This window comes from Trichosurus vulpecula, chromosome 7 (assembly GCF_011100635.1).
Source record: "Trichosurus vulpecula isolate mTriVul1 chromosome 7, mTriVul1.pri, whole genome shotgun sequence".
NCBI lineage: Eukaryota > Metazoa > Chordata > Mammalia > Diprotodontia > Phalangeridae > Trichosurus > Trichosurus vulpecula.
The window spans coordinates 170,404,605-170,417,483 of NC_050579.1; the positions used below are offsets into that span (position 1 = coordinate 170,404,605).

Below are 12,879 nucleotides of genomic sequence, written 5' to 3' on the forward strand. Positions count from 1 at the left end.
GCAGCAGAGCTGAGCATGCTTCAGGGTGACGTTGACAACACCCAGTTAGGGTTAAGTAGGGTCAGCATGCTGCGGCCAAAACCCTAGGCGCTTCTCCCTTTTGGGCTTGGCCTTTCTCCAGGGACAAGAGTCGGCGGAGGACGCTGTCACAGACCGGGTCTACAGGAAAGCTGTTGTGGTAGGTCCACGTGGGGACGAGTCTCCCCTCTGCTCCTCAGCCTCCCGGCTCGGATCTTCCTGGAGAGCCCGCTGGTGAGGTGTGTTTGACCTAAGCAGCTGTCCGTAGTTCAAGAACCGTAAAGACTACTGCCGCAAGGGCAAGCCCGGAATCAAGAAACAACTGTGGAGCAGCTTCCTAACTTCCTCCCTCCCCTCCCCTCCCCTCCCCTCCCCTCCCCCTGCCGAAGGAGACTCGCCATAGCGACTCCTCCCCGCTTCCCGCCCTCAGTCGGAAGCACACACGCATTTCACTGGTTGCCCACACTAAAGATGGGAGAGGGGGCCAGTATGAAATGGAGCGTCTGTTAAGGGCCGTGGGGAAGCCATCCAGGTGGGGTACGTCCTTAGGCGTTCCAACTTGGTGATATAAATGACGAAAAACACGGCGACAGAACGCTAGCATCCAGTACGGCGGCCTGCGGTAGGGGCAAACCGAGACCGAGTCACGTGCCTCCGGCCCAGCGGGTTGAACATGGCTTGTGTGACGGACCGGATGTTGTCAACATTTGCTTCCGGGTGACAGCGCTCTGGCGCCATCTTGTCTTGTTCGAGAAGAAGTGGAAGGAGTGAAGGGGGTGGAGAAGACGCTGTAGCGACCGCATCGGCTGCGGTGTCCCGGAGACAGAGTGGGTGAGTGATAAAGAACTGTTACACACTGGGACTTGCTAGGCAGCTGCCTTGCAATACGGGCCTCGTGGAGTAAGCAGTATGGCGTTATAAACGGGTTGTGTGCGTCGCCTGCGGCGGCCGCCAAATGCTTCCATCCCCATCCACCTCGTCCCCCAGGAGGAGGTGACTGTGGTAGCAGTTAGGCCTAGTTGTAGCAGCAGCGCCCTCTGCGACGGGGATGCATCCCAGCCAGCAGGAATGCTACCTCATCTCTCGGGGCAAGTCCCTTAGATGAGAGGAGGATAATTGTCAGGTTCCGGGCTGGCCGTTGAGTACTGCGCGTGCGCGCTGGGAACACCCTGGTGAGGCGGATGAGGCGGGGGTGGGGGGGAGGCGGAGGATACACGGCGGCAGCGTACACGCATGTGCATAGTAGAAGACCCTGGAGCGCCTTTTGCAGTTCTTGTCTGGTACTCTTAAGAGGTGCCTGTCCCACACTGCGGGGAACCGCTGGATTGTAATCAGGTCCCAAGGTACTATTTGTGTTTCATGGGTCTTTACCCTGTCTTCTCTGTTACACTGTAAGCTTTCAGATGTCAGAAAGTTTCATGTAATGTTGTTTCCTTTGTCCCTGTGGTTTTTTTTTTTTTTTCAGTAACTGCTCTTTGGAGGCTTCCCGTATATGGTGACCAAGCTGACACTTGCTTTTGGTCATTCTAATAAAAATGATTGTTACATTAATTTCCCCTCCCCCCAAAAAACCCCAATCCATACGAAACCATTTTAGCCCAGCACAGACCATTTATTGATAGTAGTACTAATGGCTAGCATTTATATAGCGTTTTAAGGTTTGCGTGGCACTTTACAATTATTTCATCTTATCATCAGAACAGCCCTGGTAGGTGTTATTTTTCCCATTTTACGGATATAGAAATTAGGATCACACAGCTAGTAAGTATCTGAAGCCCGATTTGAAAGAACTGATTCAAATCCAATATGCTATCTACTGCGCCACCTTGAAGCAAAAAAACAAACAAACCCAAAACTGCTGTTATCCAATCTTTAGAATAATATTTGTTGAGGGAGGATATAATATAATTATGCTTTAAGAAATAAGCTACAATCAAAAGCTCTTGCAACTGTCTTCACTTTCTTATTAGTTACTTTTATTTGCTATATTTTTGTCACTGTTACAATTCAGTTCAAATTTAGTTAAAATGTTCTGAAACTTAGTCAAGAGTAAACTTGTCACCACATTTCAAGCTACTATTATCCAATTTTATTTACTAGGCAAAATGGGCAAATTAATTACTCCTGTGTTAAGGAGCAACCAGCACAGAATTAAAATTTTTTGGTATTCTGTTCAATTACTTTTTCTACAGAATGGCATAGGTTAAAGAAGTTGTGTATTGGCCCTGTGAAATTTAGTACTCATTTTTTTTTTTTGGTGAAGTTTGATGTGAGAAGCATTATACTTTGTTTCAGAGTGTTATGAGACAACTGGTACAGTGGAAGGACCACCAGCTCTGGAAGTCTGAAGACCTGAGTTTAAATCCTGTCTGAAATACAGGCTACCTGTGGGATCTTGCAGGAGACATTTAACCTTCTTGGGCCTCAGTTTTCTTTTCTGTAAAGTGAACTAGATGAGCCCAGAGGTTCCTTTTAATTTTGTGACGTCTAGTGGTAGATAATAAGATTTTAATTTTACTTGATAAGTCATTTATGTTAACCCATTATGATTACAGGATGCTATACTTATTTAATTGATTATAACAACAGCCCCATCAGAATAGAGGTAATGAAACTGAGGCTCAGAAAGTTTGAGACTTTCACAAAGTCCCATGGCTTGTGAGTGATAGGACTAAAATTGGCCATCTTCTACCTCTACATTACTGTGATGTGAACTTCATGCTTCTTTTGTGAGTAAAGAGTCTCACTGCAGTTAAAGTTTAGTTTTTGTTTGGAACTTTTTCTTGGTCTCACTTTCTCTTCATAGTAGAAAGCAAATACTGATCCTGTCCCTATTGGGACATCTAATTCGGATTTTCTTTTCCTCCTCAAAGTTAGATTAAATGATTGCCTTTGTGTTTTGCTAATGATAATGATAAACAACCAAATCAGTAAATTTAGGGTTCCCAAACTAAATATTGATCTACTGTAACTTTAGCCTAAAGAGAAAATGAAATGAGATCATCTTAGTGATTGTGGGAAAGGTTCTCTTCACTTCTGAAGTTGTGTAATGTTGTGATAGATTGTGTGTCTCATTGTATACGATCTGTTGCAGCTCTTGGTAATTAATTTTCGTATTCCACTGGAGATAGTATTTTCCCAAATTCCACAAGTTTCTCAAGAAAAATGGTAGCTTACTGTTAGCTCATCTAATCAAAATAAGGTGACTTCTGTCAGAAAAATTCTGGCCACCTTAGCCGTTGAAGTTTTTTGTGGCTAGCCTGGCCTTTGTACCTATGGGAGTGAGGCTAAAATAATGGAAAATTATTGAGAATTCATTTTCAGCTGTCTAAAATTAAAGTAGCTGTTTATTTTTAATATGTTTTTATAGAGCAAACAAAGTACCATTAGAATGTAATTGTTACATGGCCCCAAAGTACAAATTTGAGAACACACCTCACCTATTCCTTTGCAGAGATATGATTGGTTTTACTGAATTCTTTTTCTCATTCTCTCTTTAATTCTTCATTATAAAGAATAGCTCTCTGGGAACATAACAAGGGATTCAAGGCAAAATTTAGTCAATGTGAAAATATTTAAAAGGCAGTAATTACCATGGAAATTAAAGTAATTGCTTGGTAACAGTGGATCAACAAATTTTTGGTTTGCCTAATATAGTCAAGATATTGTCTTAGTTATAATGGGTGATGCCAGACACATGTAAGTCATGATCCTTACTCTCAAAAAAACTTAAAATGTTGGAGGCAAGAAATATGAAAAATTATATAAAAGAGTGAGTTAGTAGTTCAAACCAACATTATGAGAAATGACACAAAATAGTGCATGATATGCCATATGAATGGATCACAAACTAGTGATTGAACCCCTCACTTAAAAACAGAAAGTTTTGTAGAACCCTTACAATAAAATTAATTAATTAAAAATTGTTTTTTTTATATTACTACTAATGGTGCCACTTAACAGAATAGATGATGTTGACTCCTTTGACGTGTTGGGAAACAATAACAACTAACATTTGTATAATGCTTACTACATGCCTGGTACTGTGCTATATGCTTTACAAATAGTTCATTTGATCCTCACAACAACCCTGTGAGGCAGGTACTTTTATTATCCCCATTTTATGGATAAAGAAACTGAGGCATACAGATTGAGCTAGTTGAGACAGGATTTGAACACAGATCTTCCTGACTCCTGTCCTGGCACTCTGTCCACTGTGCCACCTACCTACCCCGATCTAGAAATACGAAGATCCTTTTATCTCTTCTAAACTCTGACTTTACATTTTCTATTCATTTAGTGGAACACAAAAAGGGGCCTAAGAATCATGTTTGATTTCTTTCCCAGACTTTTAACCTGGCCCCATTAGATAGGAATGGATAGCTGTATGTAGTTCACTCTATATCAGTGTGGAACTGAATTGGAAGAGATCAGTCTTGTTCTTTTTAGGGCAGGGCTTCTGAATCTTTATCGTATCATGGATCTCTTTGACAATATTTTGAAGCCTATGGACTCCTTAGAATAATGTCTTAAATAATTGAAGGAAATATTAAATGTCATTTAGAGGTTAGTGAAAATAAAGAAGTAATTTTTTCTTATCTATTCCAGTTCATGGCATCCTCTGAAATTTATCCAAGAGTCACCTAGGGGTTTGTAGACCCAGACTAAGAACTTTTTTTCCAGATATACTGCTCTAAGGCACTGATAGCAGTTGAAATAGAATGAATATGAAAGAATAAGGATTTCTTCCTTTCGTATAGCCTCCCTAATTATGGGGAGTGCCTTTTAATTATTTCAATCATGTTCTGTGAACCAACAACCTCTGACACACAGGATTTGAGAGAAGACTTTTCCCCCCTCATTATTGAATGGAACTTTGTGTTTTAAATCTGTACTATTATGGAAAATCTGAGATGGATGATTGCTGTACTTATGTGAACATAGATAAAAGAGAACACGGAAAAAATTTTAAAGAGGTAGAGGAAGTTGAAGCTAGAGAAAAGGATGAAAAGATGAAACTTGAGGGCAAGGAATGGGAGGAGGGGCAATACATTTTTCAATAATAATTTATTCGAGTATTTCAGTTGTGTCCAACTCTTGATGATCCCATTGGGATTTTCTTGGCAAAGATACTGTAGTAGTTTGCCATTTCTTTCTCCAGATCATTTAACAGATAAGAAAACGGAGGCAGACAGGGTTAAGTGACTTGCCCAGAATCACATAGCTAGTGTCTGAGGCTGGATTTGAGCTCAGGAAGATGAGTCTTCCTGCCTCTAGTTCTGGGCTCTTATCAATTGTGCCACCTCGCTACCTTCAGCAACAATAGTAACTAGAAATTATGTAGTGTTTTATGGTTTGCAAAATACTATATAGTATTTCATTTGGTTCTCACAATAACCCTGGGAGGTTGGTGCTATTATTACCCTCATTTGGAAGATGAGGAACCTGAGGATAGGAGCTTAGATGACTTTCCCAGGGTCACATAGCAAGTTCTGAAAGGCTTATTCTTCCTAAGTCCAAGTCCTCTGTCTACTGCATTTAAAGAGCAGGCAAGTGGGAAAAAGAGTTGCAGGAATTCAGCTGGGAAGCTGTTTCAGAACCTCTTGACTGTCCCTCCATATTTTATTTCTTATTTAAATCTCTAGGTTCAGGGCTACTGTGGTGTGCAAATTAACTGGGACAAAGTAGACTAAATTTATTGAGGAAGGGTAAGACTAAAGAAACAATTTAGTGTCAGTCACTGTGCTAAGTACTTCACAAATATTATCTCATCTGATCATCGCAACAATCCTGGGAGGTAGGTGCTATTATCATCCCCATTTTATAGTGGAGGCATCTGACGCAAACAGGTTAAGCCTAGGCTCACACAGCTAGTAAATCTCTGAGACCAAATTTGAACTCAGGTCTTCTTGACTCTAGGCCTAGCACTCTATTCACTGTACTACCTGTCTTGATATATAGTAAGTAAACACAACTTGTCCATTTGTTGCAATCACTTGTTTTACACAATTTGACACTGAGATCACAAGATTAAGTGATTTCACAAGATAAGACACATTCTTTGTTTCCTGATGGGTTTTCTTTGGAGTTCAAGGCAGATGAATTCCCAGGCCACCACTGATGCATCTTTGGGATAAATTTCTTAGCCTTTCATGACTTAGGGTTTGTTTCAATATTCTAGTTCCAATTGGGAATGTCTGTAAATTCTAGAACTTTTCAGTATATCAATATATTTATCCAAATTCATTATTACCTCACAGAGGGCAAGATTTCTAGAATCACTGGAAGTTAAAAAAAAAGCCTCCAAACTTTTTAGAGGAAGTTATATTGTCTGTGTATTATGCTTAGGTCTTACAGGCATACTTTGATTTTGGTGTAGTCTTGAATGAAAAAGTGAATTTCTTCAGTAAAAATTATCCTTTTTTTGGTTTTGTTTTCAAATTTAAAAAATGATCCTTTTATTGCTTTGCCCAATACCACTGTCATTTCTTCATAGTAACGGTTAGAAGTTGCTTTTTTACTAGTCTCATGTATTTCCAACTGTAAAGGGTGGGGGGGCGGTTATTATATAGCACCTACTCTGCCAGGTACTGTGCTCAGGGCTTTTACAAATATTATCTCATTTGATCCTCACAGCAACCCTGGTAGGTAGGTGCTATTAAATATCCTCATTTTACAGTTGAGGAAACCAAGGCAAAGAGAAGTTAAGTGACTTTCCCGTTCATTATAAGTGTATGAAACTGGATTTAAGCTCAGGTCTTCCTGCCTTCAGGTCCTGAAAGAGCTCCACTGCTTCACCAGTTTCCTCTCTCTGATTGTGAGAAGCCTATGATGCACTATAGAGGAATCAGCCCTTCTGAAGGTCTTCTGCTTCTTTTCTGAAGATTAATTAATTGGTTTCACAGCAATAGTTTCTCAGTTCTTGGGATTTTTTCTTTTAAAACGTGTTTTCCTTTTATTTTTTTTTTAATTTAAAATTTTTATTTTTTGGTAACCATATCTCTAGCCAACTCCTCACCCCCACCCCCACCCCCCCATTTGCAATGGCAAGAAATAAAAATAAAACCCTTGTAACAAATATACATAGTCAAATCCACATTGACTCTGTCCAGTGAGGTATGTTACATTCTTCATCTTCAGTTCATCAGCTCTCTGTCAGAAGTTGGGTAATATGGTTCATTAAATGGCCTCTAGAATTGTGGTTGGTCATTGTGTTGATCAGAATTCTTAAATCTTTCAAAAGTGCTTACCTTCTTTTTAAATTCATTTTTAGTTTTCAACTTTCATTTCCACAAGATTTTGAATTGGAAATTTTCTCCCTATCTCTACCCTCCCTCCCCAAGATGGCATGTATTCCGATTGCCCCTTTCCCCAGTCTGCCCTCCCTTCTATCACCCCACTCCCACCCTTCCCATCTCCTTTCCCCTTACTTTCTTGTAGGGCAAGATAGATTTCTATACCCCATTGCCTGTATATCTTATTTCCCAGTTGCATGTAAAAACAATTTTTTATAACATTTGTTTTTAGAACTTTTGTGTTCCAAATTCTCCCCCTTTTTCCCTCCCCACCCACCCTACTTGAGAAGGCAGGCAATTCAATATAGGTAAAACACATTTTCCTTTGAGCTTTTGTCCAACTGATCCTGATTCATTGTGGGCTTCAGTTATTCTTGACTTGTATGACTTTTTCACCAACATCTCAGGCTGCATTGTCTTAAACACTGAATTGTACTTGTCCCTTTGCATATTTCCTTAAAGTAACATACATTCTTAAAAACCACAGAATTTAAAAATGCAAAAAAAGAGAACAGTGAAACACATGTGTATGGCATAAAATCCAGCACTTACTGACACAAGTAACTCAAAATGGGGAAATCAGTTCAATCTGTTTTTATTTGGTTAAGGTTAGATAGTCTGAATCAGCCTTGTAGAACCATAATGTGGTCACTGCTGTCACAAAATGAAAACATATCAATTATTGCTTGTTCCTAAGTAATTTGTGCACCATTATATAAATAACATAAGGTAATGGCAACTCAAAGGCCAGTTTCCTTAATCTCCAGGGTTGCATTGGCAAAAATGATCTAGAATGGAAAGGAGCCTTAGAAATCATCTTATCCCATTTCTTATTTTACAGATGAGGAAACTGCGGCTCAGAGAGGTGATGTAGCTTGTTCTGTGTCATACTGATAGTAAGTAGTATAGCTAGATTTTAAATACACATCCTTAGAGTCCAAATCCAGTGCTTTTCTCCGTAGTAAATGTACATAGAATAAAACATACTTGAATTTTTTGTTTTGGGCGCCCTTCCCACCCACCCCCCCCTTTTTTTTTTTGCCTTTAGCACATCCAGTTAAAATGCCAAAACTGACAGTTTAGCTATCACTTTTCTCTGAAACTTAGCGAAAGGGACTTTTCTATTTTTTTTTTTTTTTTGAGAAAATAGAAGCATTCAGTCTCAAGTTCCCTACTGCTCCTTCACTTCATTCTTCAAAAGTCTCCTTTATGGTTGCCTATCTTTCTTTAAAAAAAAAATTGACACTCTTATTTTTACATTGTAGCAATTTCTGACTATCTCATCCCTGTGAATCTTCAAAATCACCCTTTTATTTCCTTCTAGTCTTTCCTCCTTTGAACTACTTCTTCATTCCCTCTCTTAAGAGAGATCTAGATCAGGGCTGTCTAATACGCGGCCTGCCTACAAGCATAGAAATTTACATAGATGCAGAGCTTTCGCTAAAATGGCAAATAAAAATATATTGTCTATTGTTTTAATAAAAACCTAAGGTTGGACAGCCCTGCTATAGATAGATAGATGATAGATAGATAGATAGAGCTAGCTTAGGCACTTTGTATACCCTAGGATACAAGCGAGACAGTCCCTACCCTCAAGGAGTTTACATTTTAGATAACATATAAGGAGAATGCTGAAAACTAGGGAGTACATGACACAGAATAGTATAGTGAGCCTTGGAAAAGTGGTGGCCACATTGCTAGGGGTGGATGATTGCTTGTACTTCACAAGGGATCTTGGGGTTTGGAGACTAGATTTTTCTTCCCCATTTATTTATTCTTTTTTTAAACTAGGACAGTTAACTCTTTGGTCTTATGTAATTTTCATTTATGATTTCTTGTTGTTAAAGCCCATTATGATTTAAATGGAGCTACTTGACTATACCTTAAAACCCAAATCACTATGGCTTCCACTGATTGGCCAATAATAATTCCCCGCCCAAGCCTCAATGGGTCATTGGGTTTTCATGGTTCAGGGGGAGTGTATATAGCATTTGTTCTAGCCAGAGCTCTGAGGGTCTTTCCATCCCAGTTTGAGTCTTTTGTGAAGGCAAACCAGGCTGTCTTTTGCTTAATTCTTACCTAGCTTTTAATTGCTGAATGGCCATTGCCTCAGACAAACTGAGGCCTGGGAAAGACTTTAGCTTAAAAGGCCACGGTTTCCCAATGCACCCAGGGCCATCACCAGACTTCTTGACCTATGTCTTGCCACTGGACGCCAGTGACTAGAGGAGAGAGTGAGGCTGATGACTCTGCACAGCTCTACCTCACTTAAATCCAGTTTACTTACAAGTCAAGATCTCAACTTCCTGACATAATTGGTCCTCTTCAGGAGCAAAGGACTAATGACAACAAAGAACAATTGATTCTATGATCCTGTGGATACTCTGTACTTAAATGTCCTTTGAGTATCTCAAACTCATTACATCCAAAGCATAACTCATTTCCTCCCCAACACATCTCCAGATTGATTAATTTCTGTTTTCCATCTTTCTAGACACCAATTTTCATTACCCCGTTCTGGACTTTCCCACCTCTCTCAATTTCTGTATATCCAGTCATTTGATAGGTCTTGTTGATTTCACCTCTACATTCTTGTATGTGTTACTTTGTCTCTATTTACAGCTTCCATCTTAGCTCAGGCCCTGTTGTCATAGTTTCCTAATTGATCTCCCTGCTTCCAGGGTCTTCCCTCTTCAATCTATTCCCATACAGCTTCCAAATTGATAGTAGTCTAAAACACAGATTACACCATGTCATCTTGCCTCCTTCCAAAAAAAAATTCTATTGACTTCCTATTGCCTCTTATTTCTCAACCTTGCTAAAAATGGACCCAACATATCTGGAATTCACTTCCTCACTTTTCCTTGGTAAAATCTCTTTCTTCAAAGCAGAACCTCAGATACTACCTCCTACAAGAGACAGTTCCTGGTCTCTTCTCCCTCTATGAATCCTGTTATTAGCATTCTTTCCTTGAAAGTACTTTGTACTTAACCTGTTTTGAGTACATATTTCTCCTGAGTAAAATGCAAGCATGTCAACTTCCTGTCTTAGCTCAATGTTCTACACAAAGTAGGCACTTAATAGCTGTTTAATTGTGTGTAATCCCTCCTATTACTAGTGAGATATACCTACATACAGTCATTTAACTTCTTAAAATTTCAGTTCCAACATTTGTAAAAGCTAATGATGAGACTAGCCAAGAGGGTGGAGTATCAGGAAGTACAGCCCAGCTCTCAACCACAACCACTAAACCGAAATCTAGAAAATACATAAGCCTTGAGTTCTGATTTAGAAATCCAAGAAAAAATTACAGTGAGTTATTTTTCCAGCCCAGAATGGCATAGGGTGGGAGATAGAGGTCTATGGATATTGGGGAAGAGGTCTAAACCAAGAGTATTCCAGAGGAATGAGGTCCTTAAGTGAATCATAATCGTTTTGTTGGTGGAGGTTCTTGCCTTGATGTTGATGGCTGCTAACTAATCAGGGTAGTGGTTGCTGAAGGTTTGGGGTAGCTATGGCAATTTCTTAAAATAAGACATCAATGAAGTTTGATACATTAATTGGCTCTTCCTTTCACTTGAACACTTAGAGGCCATTGTGGGGTTATTTATTGGCTAATTTCAATATTGTTGTGTCTCTGGTTATAGGGAGGCCAGAGGAGAGGGAAAGAGACAAGAACTGCCAGTTGGTAGAGCAGTCAGCACACATTTATTAAGTTTGAGATCTTGTAAATTGTGTGGGCCCCAATACAGTTACAATAGTAACATCAAAATCACTGAGCACAGATTATCATAACAGATATAATAATAATGAAAAAGTATGAAATATGCTGAGAATTACCAAAATGTGACAGAAGAGACATGATGTAAGCATATGCTGTTGGAAAAATGGTGTTGATAGATTTGCTCAATACTGGATTGCCATACACCTTCAACTCCTAAAAAAATGCAATATCTGTGATCTGCATAATGCAAAGTGCAACAAAATGAGGTATGCCTGGATAGGAACTGATTAAATTTATAAGAACATGGTTAATGGATTTGACCAGCAATTTTCAGAGAAAATAGCCAAGGTATCTATTTCAAGAGTTGTGTGAAAAAAAATGCTTCAAATCACCGATAACTAGAGAAATGCTAATTAAAACAACTGAGTTTCTACTTCACACAAATCAAATAGAAATGGAAATTAATCCTTTCTGAGGCAACAAGTAATATTAAAAACAAAGTCAAACGGATGGGGAAAAAAAAGAGAATGTATCTAAAGCAACTGACTGGGATGAAGGGAGGGATACTTTAAAAACTGTTGGACTAAGCATGACTGAAAAAAGAGCCTAGATATCAGATTTCAAGAAACTATGAAGAAAACTGCCCAACTTGTTTAGAACCAGAGGGCAAAATGGAAATAGAATCCATTATTCACCTCCTGAAAGAAATCCCCAAATGAAAACTTTCAGGAACATTTCATCAAAGAAAAAGTACTGCAAGCACCCAGAAAGAATTCAGCTACCAAGGAACTACTCAGTCAGGATCACACAAGATTTAGCAGCTATCACTTTGGAGGAGCAGAGAACTTGGAATGTGATACTCCAGAGGAGAGATTATGTAACAACTTGCAACCAAGATTAACTTAGCAGTTGCAGTCGAATCTTTTTTGGGTGTGTGCTGAACAAAATTTACTTCTTCACCCCTTCCCCCCCCCCCACTTAATATTACTTCATTTTTTCCAATTACATGTAAAGATAATTTTCAACATTCGCTTTTAAGAGATTTTGAGTTCCAAATTTTTTTCTACCTCCCTCTCTCCTACCTCCTCCCCCAAGACAGCAAGCAACCTGATATGGTCTATACATATACATTCATATTAAGCATTTCCACATTAGTTATGTTGTAAAAGAAGAATCAGAATGAAAGAAGAAAACTCCAAGAAAGAAAAAAAAGGAAATAGTATGCTTTGATCTGCTTTCAGACTCCATAGTTCTTTCTCTGGCAGTGGATAGCATTTTCCATCATGAGTCTTTTGGAGTTGTCTTAGATCAGGGTTGTCCAAATGCTGCTTGGGGCTGCATGCCGCCCAGCAGTGAGATTTATGTAGCCTGACTACAAGCATAGAAATTTACATAAGTGCTTTAGTAAACACTGCAGAGCTCTCACTAAAATGGCAAATTAAAATATATTGCCTATTGTTTCGATAAAAACCTAAGGTTGTACAGCCCTGTCTTAGAGCATTGTATTGCTGAGAAGAGCAAAGTCTATCAAAGCTTGTCATTGCACAGTGTTGCTGTTAGTTTGTACAATGTTCTGGTGCTGCTCACTTTACTCAACATCAGTTCATGTAAGTCTTTCAGGTTTTTCTGAAATCTGTCTGTTTATCATTTCTTATAGTACAGTAGTGTTCCATTACATCATATACCACAACTTGTTCAACCATTCCCCAATTGATGGGTATTCCCTCAGTTTCCAATTCTTTGCCACCACAAAAAGCTGCTATAAATATTTTTGTACATGTGGGTCCTTTCCCCATTTTTATGATCTCTTTGGGATACAGACCTAGTAGTGGTAGTGCTGGA

At 39.2% G+C, this 12,879-nt stretch overlaps 1 protein-coding gene across 3 annotated transcripts in view; it reads left to right on the forward strand.

The window, feature by feature from the left end:
* Window positions 1-480: 480 nt before the first annotated feature.
* Window positions 481-12,879, forward strand: part of PNISR (PNN interacting serine and arginine rich protein) — a 47,240-nt gene continuing 34,841 nt past the window's right edge. For 2 of the 3 annotated variants that reach the window (XM_036769247.1, XM_036769248.1), the window contains exon 1: window positions 481-849. The gene's annotated coding sequence lies outside the window, so the exon portion shown is untranslated. The remainder of the gene's footprint in view (window positions 850-12,879) is intronic. The other variant, XM_036769249.1, reaches the window with a different exon arrangement.